The sequence below is a fragment of the Herpailurus yagouaroundi genome, unplaced genomic scaffold (genome assembly GCF_014898765.1).
Source record: "Herpailurus yagouaroundi ecotype Mexico unplaced genomic scaffold, PumYag 77, whole genome shotgun sequence".
In the NCBI taxonomy this organism is placed as follows: Eukaryota; Metazoa; Chordata; class Mammalia; order Carnivora; family Felidae; genus Herpailurus; species Herpailurus yagouaroundi.
The window spans coordinates 5,140,823-5,150,652 of NW_024412388.1; the positions used below are offsets into that span (position 1 = coordinate 5,140,823).

Genomic DNA, 9,830 nt, shown 5'->3' on the forward strand with positions numbered 1-9,830 from the left:
CCCTTCCTTCCTTCCTCCCTTCCTTCCTTCCTCCCTTCCTTCCTTCCTTCCTTCCTTCCTTCCTTCCTTCCTTCCTTCCCTCTTTCCACCTCCTCTCTCTTTCATCTTTTTTAACTGGAAGATATTATAGCTTCATAAAAAATACTCCAGGCTTCTTGCTCAGTAACCATTTTTATGTTTCACTGGGGTGAAATAGAAGCGGCTGGGAAACACAGCGTTGAGGAGCCTGCTCTGTATGTGGGCCCTTGAACAGTGTCCTGCATTACTCAGACGGAGATGCCATGGGGCTTGCCATGAAAGGAGGCTTTGATGGGGCTTAGAGCAACAGGAGGCATTGTCATCAGGCTGACTCTCTCCCAAAGGGGGCATTTTTTAAAGTTTATTTATTTTGAGAGAAGCGGGGGGGGGGGGGGGGGAGCAGAGAGAGAGAGAGAGACAGAGAGAGAGAATCCCAAGCAGCTTCGTGATGTCAGCACAGAGCCTGACATGGGGCTTGAACCCACAAACTGAGATTATGACTTGAGCCCAAGTCAAGAGTCAGATGCTTATAACCAACTGAGCCACCCAGGCGTCCCCCAAAAGGGACATTTTGACCCACATGCTTCAAGGAAGAGAAATGAGTTGGTGCCTCAGGATCCCTGTCCCCCCAGGCCTGGGTTGGCAGGGAGCCGAGGGTGCCTCAGGGAAGCCAGACCCTCTGGGCACATCCCACGGGCACTAGGCCGTGAAAGCCAGGAGCTCACCCCAGCCCTGGTGTCCCACCCTCAGCCACAGGGAGTGGAGGACGGGCCAGGTCCAGGTACGGGCTGAGCGGGGCAGAGGGACCTCTGACAGTGCACGTGGCTCACAGATGCCACAGCCCCAGTGCCAGGTGGCCCCCAGCACTTGGTGGGGACCAGTGTCTTTGGTTCTCACAGCTGCCCTTGCAGGGAGCCAGGGCTGGGTGAATTCTCCCTGATTTTCACAGACAAAGAAACTGAAGGTCCAGGGGAATAAGGGGGCCCCAGAGACCGAGCAGACAGGGCTGAGTCCAGGCTCCTGAGGCCAGGAGCAACACGGGGACAAGAACAGCTGGGCCCCAAGTGTTCAGAGAGGGCTCCTGTGTGAAGAGACAGGTGAAGGACCCCACGGCATCACAGTCACTTTTCCAACCCTGAATTTCCACGCCCGGGGCACCTTGCTGGCCTAGTGGGTGCACCTGAAGCCGGTCGATGAGATAAATCCAGAGAAGGGGCCATAGAGTGGGCTGGGTGGTCAGGGGAAGCTTCCTGGAGGAGGAGGCGAGCTCAGGATGGAAGGCAGTAGGATGTTCTTCCCTGCCCTTTCTGACATGTGGCAGGCGTGGGCCACGGAGCACAGCGACAGGAAGGACCAACAAGGCCACGTGGGGTCCCAGCTCCACCGGCTTCAGTCTCACAGACCAGGCACCCAGAGTCTGGGGAGCCCTCAGGACAAGTGTCCCAGGCCCTGGTGTCAGTCAAGTGACTTGGAGGGAGTGTGTGGGAGACTCCCCCTCCCCATGTGGGCTTGGGGCCGGGAGAGGAAAGCAGGAGAGACGGGGCCTACCCACCAGAGGTTACAGGTTCGATGCCGCCGTGGGGTCTCCTCCAGGCTGTCAAAGGTGGTTATCGCCATCGGTATCGGTAAGAGTAACAGTAGCCATCATAGGTTGTGGGCTCCCATGCCCCAGGTGCTACGAAGCCCCGTGCGTGCCCGTGAGGCCGGTACTTTGTCACCCCCAGGTAGAAATGCGGCGGGGGCACCCGGGGAACATGCTTCAGGAAAGAGGAGCTCCCGGCAAATGGCCCTGTTGGTAGCTCATTGCAGCGGCGGGCAGAGTCTGGAAAGAAGCGCCAGGTCTGTGGGGAATAGGACAGGGCCGCGGAAGGTGTCGGCGCTGAAGGAGAAGCGAGTGGAGGGAGCCGCACGAAGCAGGGGTGGTGCAGGGGAGGAGAGGAGAGGGCAGCGGCCTCCCAGGCGCCCGGGGGGGGGGGGGGGTGGAGAGGCTGCGGGTCAGGGTAATAGAACAAAACCCTGGTGGGCGGGCGGGCGTTTCCTCTGCGGGAGCACAGCAGAGACCAGCGAGCCAGGGAAGGAGCAGGTGCAGAGAAGGCAGCTAAGGCTGAACCGCGGGATCAGAGGGATCACTCCCGAGCCGCCTCCTCGTGCCGGTTCTATCCCGACCAGCAGCTTCCACTTCGTCCTCCATTAATGTGCCTTGAATAACATGATGCGAAGATAAGGTAGACACTAGGAATTTACGGTGCTATGCAAAAAATTGCTCAATTCCATTAAGATTTCAGGATCTTTGCCAGGCTGCACAGCAGCCCCGGTATTATTTCCTTCTTAGACATCTTTGCTTGATTGCAATTTATGATGCCGAGGCCCCTGCTGCACCCACCTAAAGCCTCCAGAAAAATATGGCCATCCCCCCAACGCAGCCATTATTCCCTCTGAGGAAAGTCACTGGGTATTTTCCAGAAGATTCCCTCATCCTGATCTCCTTCTCTGGGGGCAGCGGGGAGCAACCTGTAATCAGGTCTCCGCTGCTGGACCTTCACCTTGCAAATTTCAGCGGCCAGGGCAGCCGGAGTCCTCGGGGCAGGCGGGACCCTCTGCCCCCACCTTGTGGACGAGGAGGGTGTTGAGCTGAGTGGGGAGACCCCCTCCCCGGGCGCACGGTTTAAATTCAGCTCCGCACTTTCCGAGCCACGGACTCCGGCCAAGTGAATGACCCTCTTTGAATCTCATCCCTTCCTCTGTCTGCGAAATAGGCACGCGGGGCGTCTCTCACGAGGTCACTGGGAGGAAGAACTGAGCTAAGGCCCACAAAGGGTGGCTCTGTTCATCACCTCCCGTGACAACGTGCGGCAGCTCCTGCTCTACGGGATTGTGTGTGTGGCTGTCGTCGGGGAGGGGGCCTCTGAGAGGGTCTCATCCGGACCACCTTTCATGTGGCAAAATGCTGTCCCTCCCATGTGCCTGTGTGGCAACGGGCCCCGTTTGCGAATTCACCTGCAGCGTGGCCCTCACTTAGTGAGGTGGAACTTTCACATCCCAGCCATCGGTAGGCTGCTCACTCCCCCGCCACCGTGTCCCCTCGGCCCCCTGCCCTGCTGCAACCGGCCAGCGCCTACCCTGGCCTGTCCTGCAAAGCCTCCTGTGTCCTTCCGCCCTCAGAGGGCTGAACTGCCTGGACCAGACTGGAAGGCAGAGCAGGAAGGAGGCTGCCGCTCCTTGGAGATGGGAATTATTAATTAGCCTTATTATCCAGGACTTGTCAGTCTCTTAATCCTTCCGTCTGCAGAGGGTTTATGCCTCCGCGGTGTGTGTTGTCAGCTTGGCTAAGCAATTGCTTTTAATAGAAAGGGAGAACAATGGACGATACAGTTTGGTTACTATCTTTATTTATCGAGCCAAACAATCCCTGCTCCCCTTCCACAGAACATCCTTCAAAGACGGGAAGGAGGCAAAAGCTGCTTAATTTCCCCTCTAGATGGCTTCTAATGCGGGGGCCTCTGTTTAATTAGCCTTCTCGTGTAATCTTCAGTGGACACCCTGTCCTCAATATCCTAATCTCCTCTGGAGCAAAGGGGAAAAGGGGGTTTCCAAAGCGAAAGACAAAAGTTTGCCTGAAGGAAACACTTTTCCATCTTGCTTCTGAAGAAGACTCAAAGGGCCAAGAGTGAAACGCAGACGTCATTTGATAGAGTCGATGGGCAAGTCTTCGGTGACGAGCTCCATGTGTGAAGGTCAGGGGCTCTCTCGGGGCCCCAGGCGGGACCCCAGCTGGCGAAGCTGGCCGGCCCCGGCATGGGACACGCTCTGGTCCACGACAGGCCATCGTGGCTGCTTTTATCACCGTTAAGAGTGCAGTGGCCCTCAGGAGAGAGCGATTCCCATGCAAGACAGTACACACTCCAGACTCAGGGGGGTGCACAGGCGAGCACACGCCTCCCCACTCCTCACTCCTCCCTTCCCGGCTCTCCTGCTCTCCTCCCTGTAAAGGGCTCTGGGAAGCCCGAAGGAGACTTCTCGCCATCCCCGCCACCACTCCCACACTGGGCAGGACATCCTGGGGGCTTTCCACTCCCCTGTTCCAGAGTCCTCCCTGGTGACGGGGTGTATTAGCGGGGACCGTACCTTCCCGGCCACATGGCTACCGGGGGATGACGGCCGTGCGCCTGCTCCTGCCTAACGCAGGTCCTCGTCGGGCCCGAAGCGAGAGGCACAGCATGGCAGGGCGGCCCCTGTGGAAGTCTCTGGCACCGGCTGGCCTCACGCAGTCCTTGTCCTCAGCAGTCCCGTCTGTGTCTTTCTTTGCTCGTCCTGCGGCCCTGCCCCCTTGCTTCTCCCTCGCCCCTGTCTGCCCCATTGGGTCATCCCCGTCAACTGCTGGCACAAAATGCTGCGGGAGTCCTCAGATACGCGCCCCACCCGCTCTCCCCTCGCCCTGCCCCTCCTGCTCTTCCTCCCTCCCGTGCCACGTGCCACACCGAGGCCAGCTGGGGCTCACCCACGGCCTCCGAAACGTGAAATCCAAAGGTCGTGTCACCGCATCCTCTTTCCTGACCCCCCAACGGCAACTACCACGTTGGCCGCTCACTCCTTCCGGAATGTTCTCCCCTCCTGCCGCAGAGGCCCCCCCTGGCCGCCTCCCCCGCTGCCTGTTCTCCGCAGACTCCTCCCCTCTGCTTCCACCCCTCATGTTAGCAGGCCCCTGATCTATCCACACTGCCTCCCTGAGTCTTCTCACCCACTCTCACGGCCTCACACGCCAGCTCCAGGCTGAAGACGCCCACACTTGCACCTGCACCCTGACCTCACCGCGAAGCACCGGACTTTCACATCCAGCCGTCTGCTCGGCATCCCGCCCAAATGCGGAATCGGCATCTCAGCCTTCCCGCAGCCAAAGCGGAATCCGATCTCTTGCGCTCACCTTCCTGCCGCAGCGCTGCTCCCCGGGACTCGAGCCCACCATTCTCGACCCCACTTTTCCCCGCTGCCCTCCTCCCGTCAAAAAATGTCTCAGCTGTATCCCCATCTCCCTGTCTGCTGCTGCTACCGAGTTACAGCCACAACTTTATTCTGCACCAGTGTGAATCACTCCTGCACGTGTGGTCCATTCTCCACAAAGGAACACAAAGGGCCATTCCCATCCCAAACCTCACCAAGGCTCATGCTTTCAACCAGCTTAGTAAGGCGCATGGCACTTAAAGTAACGGCCAAACCCTTACCAGGCCACCGAGGGCCTGCACCCCTGACCTTTACCCTCCTCTCCCACAGCGCTCTCCGGCCTCGCCGACTTCTTCCTGCCCCTCACCTGAGCCAAGCTTGCTGGCCCCAGGACCTTTGCACCTGCTCTTCCTGCTGCCTGGAGGCCACCCTGGGCTTCCATAGTTGACTCTAAGATTCAGGTCTCCGCTCAACCGTCAGCTCCCGAGTGGGGTCCTCCTGACACATCATCTAACTTTCCCTGGCTCTCTGGCAAACCGCTCTGTTCCCATCACCAATATCGTATCATGAAATTTTAAGATATACAGAAAAGTCGAGGGAATTTTACAAGCACCCTAGACCTACCACCCAGATTCTACCGTTAACATGTTATGTTGTTTTATCAGTTCAAGTCCTTCCATCCATCTGATGCATTTTCCATGCATTTCAAACTAAGTTGCAGACAACGGTAACACAAGCATGTCAGCACAGGTATCGTTATCATTCGCCCGAGTTCGGCGTACCTACAGTTCTCCTCTTATTTTTGAGGTAAAATTCACACACAACGAAGCAACTGAATGCACAAATGTCGAAGTCCTAGTTGAGGAGTTGTGATCAATGCGTGAACAGAACCCAAGCCCGCAGCAAGCTTTAGAATGTTACCGTCGCCCCAGGAACTCCCCCCATCCAGGGACTCGTCTTTCCCGCTCGAGAACTTCATATAAATGGACTCCTACCGCACGTCCTCTTAGGCGAGGTTTCTTTCACCCAGCAAAATCTCTTGTAATTCACGCACGTTGTTACAACCCCAGCGTTAGTCATTTCTTGTGTCTCCTCCGCCCCCGCCCCCCCCACCCCCCGGCCCCATCCTTCGGAAGCGAGCGCCGTAAGAGCAGGGACACCGAATTGTGTCTGTCGCTAACTCTTCGGCATCTAGAACCGTGCCTGGCACGTGGGTCTGTATCTGTTGGGTGGGTGTGAAGGGTGTGGATCCCCAGCCAGAAGGCAGGCTTCCTGGGGATGCTCCCCCGCTCTCCCGCAGCCGTGCTGGGGCCCAGCTGCGCCCCGCAGGAACAGGCATCAGCACTGGGTAAAGACAGCGGGACGGACTCGCTCTTCAACGGCCCGCCCCTCCTCCCTTCCCGCCTTCCTCCGTCCTCCCCGCCGAAGAGGGAGCACGTTTGCTCTTCAGAAATGCAATTCAACTGGCCATGGTATGGGGAGAGGATGTGAGCCCCTGATTCACCCAGGAGAGGTGATTCTGGGGACGTGAGGCTTGAGACTTCTCCGTGAGGTTAGCTTGGAGGATTGAGGAGGAAATCCAGAGTAGAAAGGCTTGGTGATCCCGACCTGCTAAAAGATTTCTTTGTTTGGAGACAAAGTTCTCAGAAAGACGCTGTCAGTTCCAAAGATGTGGGGCCCCGTGGGTCTCAGCTTGCTCTTTCTCTCTCCGCTCTCCCTTTTCTCTGCTGGAAGGGGAGGGGGCTCAGGAAGCTCCTGTGCAAAGTCCCCAGCCCAGGTTCAAATCCAAGGACAGGTAGCAGGACACAGGTGCTCCGGGAGCCCAGGTCCCCCTGTCATGTGGGGAGATCTACACTATAAATGGGCACCTGCAGTCACCCTGGGGCAACTTGGGGCACGGATGGAGCCCTCACTGGCCTTGGGGGGCCCACCTGACAGCCTGACGGGGCCTCATCGCTCTGAGACAGGAGATAGAACCATGCCCATAGCAGCTACAGGCGGCCATCGCACACAGTCACTCTGATGGCAAAAGCTAGGCTCCACTCGGTGTGGTCTCGCACCTCGTATGTAGTGAGTATTCAGTTGGGGGCTGAAATCCCAGACCCCAGCCCTTTCTGCAGTGTGACCAAGCAGAAGAGATAATAAAGCCCAGTCACTCGCGGACCCTGGCCTCAGTGTACCAGGGCCATCGCCAGCTCCCCTGTCCATGCTGCCCCCACATCCCCAGTCCTGGGCCAGGTCGTGTGGGTGAGCACCAGGCATCGTGGGTGCCGGCCTCAGGGCCCATCCCTCTGCCCCGTCAAGAGGACCTGGAGAGGCCCTTCACTCAGGAAGGGGTCACCAGGCTCGCTCAAACCGGCCCACAGTCCCAGGAGGCAGAGAGCCTCTGCCCCAGGGAGACCTGGAAAGGGCCGGGAACATCCCATGGTGAGCATGAACCCGGGTTCTGCCAGCGTCCTCAGCTGGGGGTGTCAGAAGCAGAGGCTAGGCCGAGGCTGTGCAGCAGACTCTGGGGATGGTCCCAGGTGGGAAGGACCCAGGACCAGGGCCTGTGGGGCCCAGCCCTGGGTTTGTGACAGCACGACAGTCATGATAACGATTATCATGACACAATTCCCTGAGCGCGTGCCTGGGTCAGACCCGATGCAAAACACTTTAAAATCTCCTTGAATGCTTGCGACATCACTGCACCACTTTATGACTGAGGAAACTGAGCCCCAGGTATGGGTTCATTAGCCCAGGGTGACAAGCTGCTTTAGAAATTAGAACCCAGATTAGGGGCACCTGGGTGGCTCAGTCTGTTAAGCATCCAACTTCAGCTCAGGTCATGATCTCACGGCTCATGAGTTCGAGCTCCGCGTCGGGCTCTGCGCTGACAGCTCAGAGCCTGGAGCCTGCTTCAGATTCTGTGTCTCCCTCTCGCTCTCTCCCCCTCCCCCGCTCATGTTCTGTCTCTCTCTGTCTCAAAAATAAACAAACATTAAAAAAATTAAAAAAAAAAAAAAAAAAGGAAACAGGATTAGAACCCAGATCAGTAGAACCACTCAGACCCCAACAGCACCACCCACTCCCAGCTGGGCCCTGCAGAGCCACCGTCATGGGTCCTTCCCCCCAGCCCCCAGCCCCCAGCCATCCCCAGAGTCTCCTGCTGTGCCTCGGCCAAGCCTCTGCTTCTGACAGTCACAGCCAAAGAGGCTGGCCAGGCCTGGGTGCGTGCCTACCGGAGGACACGCCTGGCCCCGCTGACTCCAGCAAAGTCCCCAGGGCTACCCAGACTCGAACAGGCTCTTTCTGTTGCCTCCAATAAGCTAGCGTTTAGAAATTCTGCCCCAAGTTCTCACCCACCTGTTCCCTGAGCTCAAGGCCACCCACGGGCCCACCCCCTCCTGACCCGTGCCCTTCTGCACTGCTGACCTCTCACCAAAAGCGCCACCCCTGTGGGCACGCATCAGGCAACTGCAGCCTGTGTGTCACCCGTGTCTCCGTCACACCCCTCTCTCCAGGGTGTCGAGCAGTCAGCTCCACTGCCCCAGGGCAGAGGGGAAAGGAGGCCTGAGTCCGCCAGCCCTCCTGGCAGGCATCACGGCGCTGACAGCCGCCGTGATGCTCCCTGACGCACGGCTGCTCTCTGCTTCCCGGGAGCAGCCGGGGAGGAGATGGGCGAGCCGGGCCCACGAATGGCATGGCGCCTCTTCAGACCCCTAAGCCTATAAGGTTCAGTTGTTCGGGCAGAGAGCTGCCGTCGAGGGAGGGTCCCCGGGGGCTGTGGGGCTGGCCAGGTTCTGCTGTCTCTGGTCCGTGTCACTGGCAGGCTCCTCGTTGCTGGGACCCTCCGAGGCTCTGGGTTGAGAGAGGTCCAGAGGAGTGCCCCTGCTGAGTCCGGGATCCCCGGCCCCCCCCCCCACCCCGACCAGCCCCGGCCCCAGCTCTGCTTGATTTGGCAGATTCAGCTTCATTGGCAACAGAGCCCAAAGGGACCCTGGCCCAACCCCCTGTTTGCACAGGGAAGCTGTCACCCAAGGAGTTGAGTGGCTTTCCTGGGGTCCCTGAGTTACAGGGCTTGAGCTTGAATCCTTCTTCCTGACGGCCAGGCGGCCTTGGGGGACCCCCTTGGCAGTGGAGTCCATGGGCGGTGGAGCCTCCCCGGCCTCCCAGCGTGCAGCTCAGCACAGCCTTGGTGTGCGATCAGAGTGCAGGCTCACATCGGCCCCGGGTCGGGCTTAATTAGATCAAAGACGACTCTGCCGCCAGAGACAGCGTGTGTTCAGCCCCAGAAACAACGCTGGAATTTAGCCGCTGCCAGGGTGCTGATTGCCTCTTTGTGGAAGAGCCACGCTATCGCCCGTCCACTGCTGTGGCCGCTTGAGACGTGGCCAGGCTTTTGTAGGTGTGAAGATATTGTCTGCGACAGGTCGGCGTGCTGGTAAATGCTTAGCATCTAGGAAAAGCCAAACCACCTGGTGGGTAGCGGCCGCCAGTTTCCGTGGTGTAAATAATTCCCACCTTAGCTGGTTTCAAGAGGCTGATTTGACGTCGGTTGGCTCTGCCGCATTCCCGAATAGTTAACCAGCAGCCCTCACAAGCCAGGACAAGCCGGCTCCCGAGCACCCCTGCTTTATAGTTTCGGCGGAGCAGAGACATGGTAGCTGAAGTTGCAGGACTTGTCTGGGCCTTTCCACTCCTTGCCCAAGACTGAGGCTCCTGCAGGGAGTAAGCTGCCACCATGGAGCTTTCTAAGACCAACTGGGGCCTGCTTTGGGCACCTGAGACCTGACCTCCAAGGCGGTCTCTGTCCCCTTTATGAGTCTGTCACCCAACTGTACTACAGCAGCTGATGGGCTCAGCACCCCCAGACTTTTCAGGGTCATGCCAAA

The 9,830-nt window shown here is 58.5% G+C and overlaps 1 protein-coding gene and 1 long non-coding RNA gene across 7 annotated transcripts in view; one reads left to right on the top strand and one right to left on the bottom strand.

Annotated features, from left to right (window-relative positions):
- Nucleotides 1-9,830, top strand: part of CAMTA1 (calmodulin binding transcription activator 1) — an 828,802-nt gene that overhangs the window by 590,512 nt on the left and 228,460 nt on the right. The gene's annotated exons all lie outside the window — the stretch shown is intronic.
- Nucleotides 6,107-7,743, bottom strand: LOC121020176 (uncharacterized). Its single transcript, XR_005785998.1, has 3 exons — nt 6,888-7,743; nt 6,461-6,564; nt 6,107-6,300 (listed from the first exon to the last, which is right to left on the bottom strand). It is a non-coding gene; the product is annotated as an uncharacterized LOC121020176 (long non-coding RNA).